A 10,837-nucleotide genomic window follows, 5' to 3' on the forward strand; every position below is an offset into this window, starting at 1 on the left:
TGCAGCAGCTGGTTTGTCTTGAAAAGTGTATTAAATTAAACCTATGTGGGGTGTTACATAGCTGCATAAACATGATTATTATTCTGAGAAACAGTGTTAGGAACGGTGGTTTCTCTTGCAAATCGTGTGTTACTCGGTAGTGGTATCAATAAAATATTGATGGCTACCAGTGAAATATCTAGGGCGATGGTCAAAGTGAAACATTTAAGGACCAGACTAGTGTAAGTCAGCATAGCTGAGCCAATATGCAGATTTACCCCAGGTGAAAGTGCCTTTCTACTTGATAAATTGTTTGCTTACATAGGGAGCTGGGGGAAATTAAGTGAAATCTTGATAGCAAACATCTATTAAAATATGACGGATTGGGAGCATTGCATGCATGTTACCATTTATAATGATGCTAAAGCAAAGATCTAGTACAAATTATAAAGCTCTGTACTATTTTCTTGGTTATGCGGGTTACCTTAACAATAACAGAGTTACTCCTGATTTACACTAGTACAGGACCAAAGACTTCTAGCACTTGGTTTGGACTGAACCGCTCACTCAAAAACACGCATGGTTTATGTGGTATAGTATCATGTTTTAAACAGTTCATAAAAGCAGCAAAGTGACAACATAACAGTGCGAATGATATAAAGTAATGTAAACCTTCCTTCAAATATCAAGCATTTTTTTTCTGCCTCAACTCACTTTCCACAACAGAGTGAGTAAAAAAATCCACAGAGAATAAAACCAGTGATCCCTTTGAGCAAGGATACAAATTTGCCTAGATGTGTCAACCACACAGATTTATGGGACAAGGAGTTTTTCACCCTGAAGAAAAAAAGCTTTCTCGTCAGTCATTTATAGAAAACCTGAAAATAAAGCTCTCTTAGTTATTTTTATGTTTTAGGAACTACAAGAAAGTTGAGTTTTTTGTGGGTTTTGTGTTTTTTTTTTCCCTTAAGCCTTCTCATAGCCATGGAATAGTTTTCTTCATGGATGTATAAGAAACACTTGTGTTGTACTGCTATTAATGGTATGATTTGTTAGTGTACTTTTATGTATGGAGTGTCTGCATCTGGTAAGGTCTACAACTGTACCTCCTTGACAGTGCCAGATGTTGTGAAGATAAAATACCTCCTGTGCGAGGAACTGCTGGAGTCAGGCTCCATGATAGGTGTTCTTAATACAGTTTAAAAAGGCATCTGTCTTAAAATAATTTCAACGTCTTACTTTTCTATTTACTGTTTTGTCAGATCTTTGCGTTACCGTGGAAATATTTAAGTGCCCCTTGTTAATGTGATTTTAAACTGCAGCTTAAGTTCCCCCAACTTTTCATTCTGAGGCCGCCGCTTTAATGAAAGGGAAGTTTGATGTGAGACTTAACGATCAGTTTAATCAGGTTGACCAAGCTGCGCCAAAAAAAGATGGGTCTCCAATATTTTTGAACCCACTAAGTGTTGACGTTGAAGGCGTGATATGAACCTGAATTGACTCGAGGTTCATTCCGACAAAATTACAGCGGAAGATGAGCAAGACGGATAGAAGACAGAAGGAGAGCAGCGCCGTTTTGCTATCATACCTCATAACTCATTACATTGTCGACCTCTTAAAATAGTAATGATACTTGACCCTTATTAGTATTTCTGTGCAATATATGAGCTTGAGTTTCCTTGGGTGAAAGCTAATGCCTTAGACCACCCTTTAGACCACCATTCTATCTAGTTATAGTACATATTAATGTTATTCTTGGGTCATTTAACTTACTCTCAGTGAAGAGTGGAGAATGGTGCTAAGCTGTAAATCAACTCTGTTCTGGAATGGATTTGTGCCATAACAGATCGTCTTGAGAATTCCAGTCTTGTTTGACCATGGTAAAGAGATTATGGTATGTAAAATTCTGCTAAACATAGCTTGTTTCATTTTTATACTTCTCTGCTTGTCTGTCTCGCTAGGAAAGGTTAAGACCTGCGATGGTGGACAATGCACTGAAGAAGGAATATTGCTATAATAAAACCCACGGGCTAAAACTTTATCCATATGCAGCTAAACTCGACATCACTTTTAAATATGAAGTGCAGCGGCAAGGAAAGTATTAAATAAGGCCATTGATTTTGCACATGTTTTTAATTGTCCAACCCCTTGTATATGAAATAGTAAAAAGAGCAGTAACAGTGCCAGCTAACAAATTTGTTGTGTTTAAAAGGTTCGCTCCATAATGCAATATGATCGGTTTTAAATGATCAGTGACTGTGCGCTATTTAACTGAAACAAAATCTATTTACTTAAGATAAGTTAAGGTATTTTCTTAAAGCCCTTCTCAATAACTAATTCTGAAAGCATAGATACCTTTCCCATGTATTGCTGGAAAATAAAAAATATTTACCTTTAGCTTCCTAGAAAAGATTTACAGATCCGTCTGTAGTCTGTTTTGCAGATGTGCCTTGGTGAATTTAACAGTAATATATACTGTCATCATGGCTGTCTTCAAATCTTTGAAATCACTTTTGCTTTTTTACAATACATATTTAATTGAATGTCTACCTAGAAGATATGTATGTATAGCTGGTATTTGTGTATGGGCATGTGTGTGCCTAATACATATACTTAGTGCTTAGAAACTGTGATGCTGAGTGATCAAAACGTGCCTAAGAGAGATATATTTTGTACACACACATTCACTTCAGAAACGTATATCTCCTCAACTAGACAGAGACAGAAAGAGCAGAGAGACATCTGCAAATTAACGAATCATCTATCTTTAAGGTCATTCACAAATTAGTTTTGCAGAATAAGATAGAACAAAAATGTAATCCTGATGAGCATTTGTTCAGGCTATTTATCATATAAAATTGTGTAACAATATTAGACACAGGAATTTTTACACAGCTTATTCCTTACAGTATTACTGTGATTTCACAACTTGGTGCAGATGTTCCAGGCTGAATAGTGCCCTTTGCTTGACATTTGTGCTATAATAGTCAAAGTTGTAACAGGCTACGATGCAAATAGTTTGCTGGAATACTAACAGGGGGCCAAAGGGGAGGCGTTAAAAACTGGAAAAGGAAACCTTTTAATTCCTTTTTCCTTATGCCAAAAACGAGCATTGTGTTCATTCCTCTTGCAGTGTTATTGTTTCAATAGCTAATTGTGATTTAAATTATTCATTTGGTATCACAATCTGCTGAGGGCACCTAAATATTCTTAACATTTGGTTAGCCTTGTATAATGCTTATTGATTACTTCTAAATTAAGGTGCCTTTTCCTTTGTGTGATGAGGATGGAATACCTCTGCACTGGGACAGATATTAAAATATATTTTGAAATGCACATGTATTCCAAGTTTACTGTTTTAAAAGGAGCAAGAAATTACATTTATTCCCGTAATGGCCAGTTCTCCAAATTGATTGAACTATTTTTAGTTCTCCTTTTTCTTTGTTTATTAATGATTTTTTTTTTCAGAATAAATCCCAAAGCTTTAAAACTGTTATGTTTTTTAAACTAAATCCAAAGACGGTTTTATTTTAAATCACATTCAGATTATTAAACCTCCATCAACCTTTAACTGCCTTTAAAAAAAAAAAAATCCTAGAATATACCGAAAGAAAATTAGCTTGCTGCAAATAATCAGTACATTTGCTTTTCGTTTTTCCACACTCTCAAATGACATTTCAACACAGTGTCAAAAGCAATAATAAGAACAAAGCCGTAGCTTTGTCCTGGTAAAGGTTTAAAAATAAAAAACGAAAAGTTTGTTTGGAATTAGCCACATAAACGCTGTGCTGTTTGACAACATTTTGCTTTCAACGGCCGTCTCGCATTCCTGTCGCTGTGCCCTTTAGACAGTTTCAAAAGGAGTTGCGAGAACTTTAGACCACGATCCTTACACCGTATGTGAAAGGCTCGCACTAGGTGATCTATATTGAGCAAGTAGTTAGTGCAATTCTTCCGTGTATAAGGCATGCTGGAGAGCTTTCTGCGTGTGATCCGCAGAGTGGAAATGTCAGTGCACACCGCACATGAGTGTAGGGGCCAGATTCCCTGCTTGTATAACTCCACTGCAGCCAAGGGAGTTACATCTGCAGAGAATTTGGCCCTTCACCTATGTCTGTGCTCAGCCTCAGCAATAACATACAGGGCCGTATTCCCTGTTTTCTTACACCGAGCAGATTGCAAGACTCCACTTATTCCTATCAGTCAATAAAAAGTCTTTCTGTGGCTGTTTTCTTCTATCCAGATTCTCATGGTTGGGGCCCAGTTCACGTAAGACTAAATTCCCATGGGGCCCAGTGTACAGTCTCTCTTCGGGCAGCATATCCAACACACATTTTAGTCTCAGATTAAGGAATTAAAGCACTAAAAATGAATTTCACATCCAAAATCATGCAGTTTGTCCTTGTGGTCTATCTAGAATCCCTAGCATATGCCACGGATGAGACCATCTGAACTATAAAGAAAAGCAGCTGCTGCTATTATTGTAATTAGAATATAGCAGCCATTTGTAGGTGCCAATGATGAATGTGAGAATTTAAGAGAAAAATCTGAAATTTCGGCAGTACAGGACCTTTACTGCTGTCTTTGCAGGTTCATCAGCTCTACCTGTGAGCATAGGGGGATTTCAGGCTTTGGGAACCAGAACCTACATGCATTTTACGTACGCATAAACCTGTACAGAATGGCTTCTTTTTACATCCGTGCTAAGCTGTTTCTTCTTGTCCAGGTACACTCTGTGTTTAGGCTTGCCTAAATACTGCAATACTGGTCACAATTACATTTTCCTTACCAATCTCTGGTTATAGCTCTGCGTAATATGGTTCTGGATAATAATGTTGGGAACAGTCTGAACACTGTACTAAATGATTCAAGTAGATTTATCTTAGATATACTGTATAGTCTGCAGTCCTTTGGTCCACTGCATGTTTAAGTCATATGGTGTTCTGGATTTAAGGTATCAATAAAAACCAAAATGAAAGGATTTGAAATCAGAAGCGAGTTTTTTATGCCCTATCATATTTGGCAAATAGGCTCTTTTAGAACTAGGGTGTCTGTATATACACCCCTTGGCCCATGTCAGATAAAAGCAACTTATTCAAAAATAGTCCTCTAGGTTGGACATGAAATATAGACATGGCTAAAAATGTCTCTTTGCATATGCTGCTTTGGATGTTGTGACATTCACTTAGCAAGCAGATTGGGCAAGAGCAATAGGAGAGGGGAAGGATGCTGAGCTGGAATCGTCAGTGCAATGGGGCTTTATGTAGGTGAAATGCAAAAGGCTAGTGTGTAGGGGTGCACGGGCAGAACGGGCTACAGCAATCAGATCCACGTAAACAAAGATCCCATCATCCCCCTGCCCATACAAAGGGGCTTATAGATCCCTTCGGCAGTGCAGAAGGGGTACAGTGTAACCACGCTCAACTGTTCAGGAACACTTAAGGGGCCCTGAGCTGCCCCTTTACAGCAGGGTAGTTTTAGCCATTGTGCATGAACAATTACCTTCTTTCAGCTGCACTTGAATATTTGACATGTGTGAGTTAGCCACCTATTTTTCAAAATCTGGACCTATGCTTGGTTCTCTGGCCTATTGCTATTGATCTGAAACAAAATCAGATGAGAGTTGGAAAGAGTAACTCAAAAAATGAAGTAACATGCAATAAGAACTGTACAGATATCATATCCTAAAGGTAAAGGGGAAAAAAGAAGCAAGGTTATGAAACGCTCTCTAAGGAAATCTGTTTAAACACAGTCTTTGGAAGTTGCACTCTTTAAATAAACATTAAACTTTCTCCATATAGAGTTAAAGTTTACACTTCTGTCAGGATCTTTGGCGATATGATGAATACATTAATGTATAGATGTATGAATACATTCATCTGTATGTATGTGTGTGTATATAGATATATATATAGTTTCCAGGCTGCAAGTTCCAACCTGAAGCACAAGATGTGCAGCTATCTTTTATCATCAATAGATCTTAAGTATCTATTGAAAGATATGTTTATACTGTACTAGCAAAACCTACAGGAATATTGCCACAAATGCAGTAAAATAACATATTTACTTTTACATTTATCTTTGGCTCTTTTTCATGAAATTGATATTGTAAGGGAACTTTTAATGGGAATTTTTAGTTGAACATAAGGATAGAATTTGAAAATGTTAGATAAGGTAATAACTACCATTAAAGAAGTTGGTATTTGAAGCAGTTGTATAATTATAAGACTAGGAGATAGGGCTTATTTTTAGGCAATCATTTGACAACATGTCTGAAAGTAAAAGCATGCCATTTCCAGTGGAATATTTTTTTGCTAGTTAAAATAATGAACATTTTTTAAAGAGGTATTCATTTAATTTACTGCCTCCATTAATGAATACTTCAATTTTATCCACAATTTTAATAAGGTGTTGAACAAGACAAGAAAAGTAGATAATAAAAAATGAAGTAAAATAAGTAAGTAAAAATAAAATAATGTCATGAAGCATAGAGCTGGACACCCAAGTTTAGAATATATAGTCTTACTGGTTCATGCCATACAATGAATTTTAACTGTGCCGTTCACCATTCACACAAATCTCTCAGTGCATAAAAGTTATAACAATGGAAATTTTACAATAAGAAGGTGTGAAGGTTGATAAAGATAAAAAAGCAGAAGCATGAAAACCTGTTAAAAGCATTATGGGGACTGGTGAATTCCTTCCTGGTTGTGTCAGCATGGGAAAGAGTTTCATCTGCCCAAACTAAAATCTTTAATCCTAACATTATGGAAGGTTTGAAAATGTTGATCTACATCCAAGCGCGGACATTGGCTCTTATCTCTAAATTAGGACTGGCTGGAAAATAGGTTTTTCAAGGCAACCAAACTGCCATGGGGCACCAGAACAGCTTTTCCAAATCGAGCCATTTTCAAGTGTTCATATTCAGACAAAAAAATCAACATTTTCTGCGTGTTGCAAACTACTTTTTTTTGCAATGGAGAAAAATGTAGCCAAAGCCCCAGTTTTTCGGCTGAAAAGTTTCTAACAGAAAAACATCAAACAATCCCTGTTACAAATGCCCAAGGCCTAATATATGAGACGGTTCTGGATGTTGTGGTTTAGGGCAATCCCTATTTCTCTTTGAATGGATGGATAACCAGTGAAGCAGTGGACAACCATGGAGACTGCGCCGGCACCAAACATCCTCAGTGTTTTCATGCACTGACTGCACGTGAAGCCCTCACGTTGGGTCCTGTTTAGATATGTCCTAAGTTTCTTTCCACGGGTCCTTGTAAGTTTGCAGAGGGAAAGTAAGTCCCTATAGTTTTTCACAGGATGTACCACTGTACGGGGTTCAATAGCTGTTGTTCTTCTGGCTTCGGCGGTGGGGCAATTACAATTGTGATTAAGCAAGTCTCACCAAAGAGTAGATTTGGGAGCTGGCACATGCCCCCTTAGTCAAAGGCTGGTGAGCCCCTTTCTCTGCCATGCTGTATAGACTCAACACCATTGTGATACATGACTTGTTGGCATGCAGGCACCTTGGTGATGACCACGGTGAGGAATCTGATAAAGAAAAGTGTCCTGTATGGTTCTCTCCAGATGCTTAGTATATATGTTAATATCTAGGAAATGATGATGTTACTTACTGTGATGCCTCTCGCAAAAATTGACTTTTGGTTTTCCCGTCATCTAAGGTCATCTAGTTGTGGGTTACAGTTTAAAGTGGCAACTGGGGGGATTGTGTCAGTCAATGACTGCCTGCAAACGCAGCGGACTGGATTTAATGTTCCAGGTGGCCCCTTCCAGTCCTATGTGTTCCTATATTTCATGGTGGATATGTACCAGTGCTATGTGTATAATAATAATGTGTGCATGCCGTGTCAATAATACTTAATTTTAAAGAACAATAGCCAATGAACCACTGCTGTTTCTTAGTGCATATATAGGGGAGTCTAGGCATTGTACCCATTTTACAGGTAACGAAACTGAAGCACAGAGGTTGAATGACTTGTTCAAAGTCACAGAGAGAGACCATCGAGGAGCAAAGTTCTTGCTCTGAAATTCTGGTGCCCTACTCTTCTCCACAGAGCACTAAAACATGCTGCCCCCATTTTGTACCACTACAATACTTCCTTATTTACTGTCATTTAGCTGTTTGCCTTATTTATGGGGCAAGGAGGGGGGTTAAATCACAGAACAATTTGATGGGATTAAATATAGCCATCCCCTTATTTTTGCAAACAAAGGCAGTGTGAAAAATATGTGGACATGAAGTCAACTCTTTAAGAAAAAGCCCCAAGGATTACTGGCGTCATCCCTGGACATAAAAAAAATGTTTAATGCTTCCCATGACGCTAAGATTTTCATGGCCTGAACTATGCAGCTATATTTTTTTGGAGGGGGAGGGGTCATCAGCTTGCCAAAAAGAATCGAGAAAAAAGATAGACTGGGGTTCAACCACAGTCATATTGTTTTGCCTGTTTTTTGTTGGGGGTTTTTTTGTTTTCTCGCAGCAGTGAAAAACGAAAGTATTTTATGTTGAACAAAGCAGTCCAATTCATCCAAAAAGAAATGTTTCCATCACTTGCATGAAAAGCGAAGGAATGAAATACAAGATTCCTGAAGCTGCCAGAGAGGGAGATGTTGTCCCTTTGGTACCTAAAATCCCTTGGTTAGAGAACTCGCCTAGGGTACAAGAAACCCCGGTTCAGGTTCCTCCTCTGTTTATTCCTCCTCTTATAGTTCCCACTTCTCCAGAGCCTGTTCTGACCACCGGAGCTGATGGGGAGGGGTACTCTCTCTTTCTTCTGCTGATGTAATAAATAAGCACTTACTGGAACAGGGATCTGACCCCATGGTATCCTTCCTTGCAGGTTAAGCGTCCTCACCACTAGGCTAGAAAATACATTTTTCTCAAGCTGTCTGGCTCATAGGTAAATGTCTTAGAAAAAATAGAATAGCTCTATAGTACCGGGATCCCAATTCCCTATCCCTAGTGCTAGAGCCCTTGCCTAAGACTTAGACCTTGATTCAAATACCCAAATATGTATTATTTATGCAAAAACAGAAGATGTGGAGTCATTCACCCAGCACCAGAATACCCCATAGCCTAGTAATTAAGGCATAACTTGTGGGTGGGGAAGCTGTGAAGTTTAAGCCCACCAGGCAGAAGAGGGTGCTCTCCACCCCCCACCCCTCCCGGGTGACTGCCTTAATCACTGGACAATCAGATAGCAGGGGTTGAACGATGTCGCTGAGTCTGGCAGTTTTATGAACCTAGTCCCCACAATTTTCTGAGAGCTAAAACGATTGGACTTATTCAGGAATATGCCCAGGATGATTGAAAGCACATTTTTGGCCAATTTTCTATTCACCAAAAAAACCCAACCCTATCCAGCCCTCATAACACTGTAGGGGAGCTTTCGTGGTACTGAGCAGAGTAAGTTATTTGGGTTTAAGGTTGGCGATATGCCTACACAGCCCACCAAGTCGCAACTGGGCTTTGTGCTACTTAACTCAATTTTGTTGCTGTCACAGATTTCTGCAGTTTCGGGATGTCATTACAGCAAAAAAAAAAAAAAAAGAGCCAACTGTGCTCCTCATAACTTTAAAACAAGAAATGATTTCTGAGAGTGACTCGTGCTGTACTAGAGAGACAGTTCGTTTGGCAGCACAATGCCACCAATTAGACGGTGAAACTTTGCCTCAGTTTCGTCCTGTTTTCTATATCACTCTGTGTACAGTTCATGAATTGGAAAAGGAGTGTCTTCATGCATTGGATGTTTTCCATGTAGGTAAGTTATCCAAATGATTTGTTACTTGAGTGTGTATTTTCCCAATGGAATAAAATGAAAATATATTGTGCCACAGTAATTGACATTGTCCGGGATTTTGCTGCTTTGTCATGTATTATAACTGTATACCGAACGCTGCTCATGCAGCTTAGCCTAACATTAGGGTTTTAAAAGGAAGGAAAGGAGGGGGAAATCAGTCTTCTATTTTAACCAAATTCCTACTTTGCTCTCCCCCTCCTTCAAGGCAAAAGCCTAGAGATCACCATGAAAACTCAGCCCAGGCCCCCTGCATGATAACCCAGATAAGTAGATCAAATAATACAGATATTGCTGGGGTCTCAGAAATCCAGCCCATATATATTCAGCAGTTCATCGGATACACCTCAGCTCATTGTACCTGGTAAGTTCATCATCACGAAGGTTTTAAAAGGGTATATTGAGGCTTTGGTTAAACCAGAAAACCTGATACTGACTGTGGGTTGTTTTTTTGTTTCTAAATTGCAACCAAACTTTTATGGAAGCAGTTATACTAGCTGAGTTTTGGGGGAGAATTGCAGTACTGTTTAAAGCTAGACAAGGGCTTCTAGGATTTTGGTTTGTGTCTCTCTCTCATTAGGCATGTTTCCGACTTCCCATAACAACCAATGCTTCCCTCTCTTGAATTTCAACAGCTGTCTTTAATATTCATGGTGATTTAGAAATGACAAATGTCCACAAGAAACTAAACTAAGGCCATCAAATTCATTTTCACTTCTGCTCCAGATTTCAAGTCAGAGCTGACAGACCAGCGCACTCACACGGCACATGATCCACCCTTCCTCCAAGAGCGAAGACTTTCTGTCTTTCCCAGAATAAATATATAAATGCAGCATATATATTATATGTGGCTCTTCTTGATACCAAGATAAAACCGAGCAAAGCTGCCGGGAATATCAAAATATTATTTTCATTAGAGTTATGCTAACATTATTTTCCTCCTTGTTTTTTTCCCCTACCCAAATATCTTCTTTTTTTTTTTTAAAAAAAAAAGAAAGAAAGTTTTGCAAGTGTGTTGACAGCAGATAAAAATTACTGGATTA

The 10,837-nt window shown here is 38.5% G+C and overlaps 1 long non-coding RNA gene across 1 annotated transcript; it reads left to right on the forward strand.

Annotated features, from left to right (window-relative positions):
* Positions 1-1,412: 1,412 nt before the first annotated feature.
* LOC149867668 (uncharacterized) lies at positions 1,413-10,631 on the forward strand. The gene is made up of 3 exons (XR_016441647.1): positions 1,413-1,873; positions 10,003-10,158; positions 10,521-10,631. It is a non-coding gene; the product is annotated as an uncharacterized LOC149867668 (long non-coding RNA).
* Positions 10,632-10,837: the final 206 nt, after the last annotated feature.

This window comes from Crocodylus siamensis, chromosome 4 (genome assembly GCF_052110815.1).
Source record: "Crocodylus siamensis isolate JL-2025a chromosome 4, ASM5211081v1, whole genome shotgun sequence".
In the NCBI taxonomy this organism is placed as follows: Eukaryota; Metazoa; Chordata; order Crocodylia; family Crocodylidae; genus Crocodylus; species Crocodylus siamensis.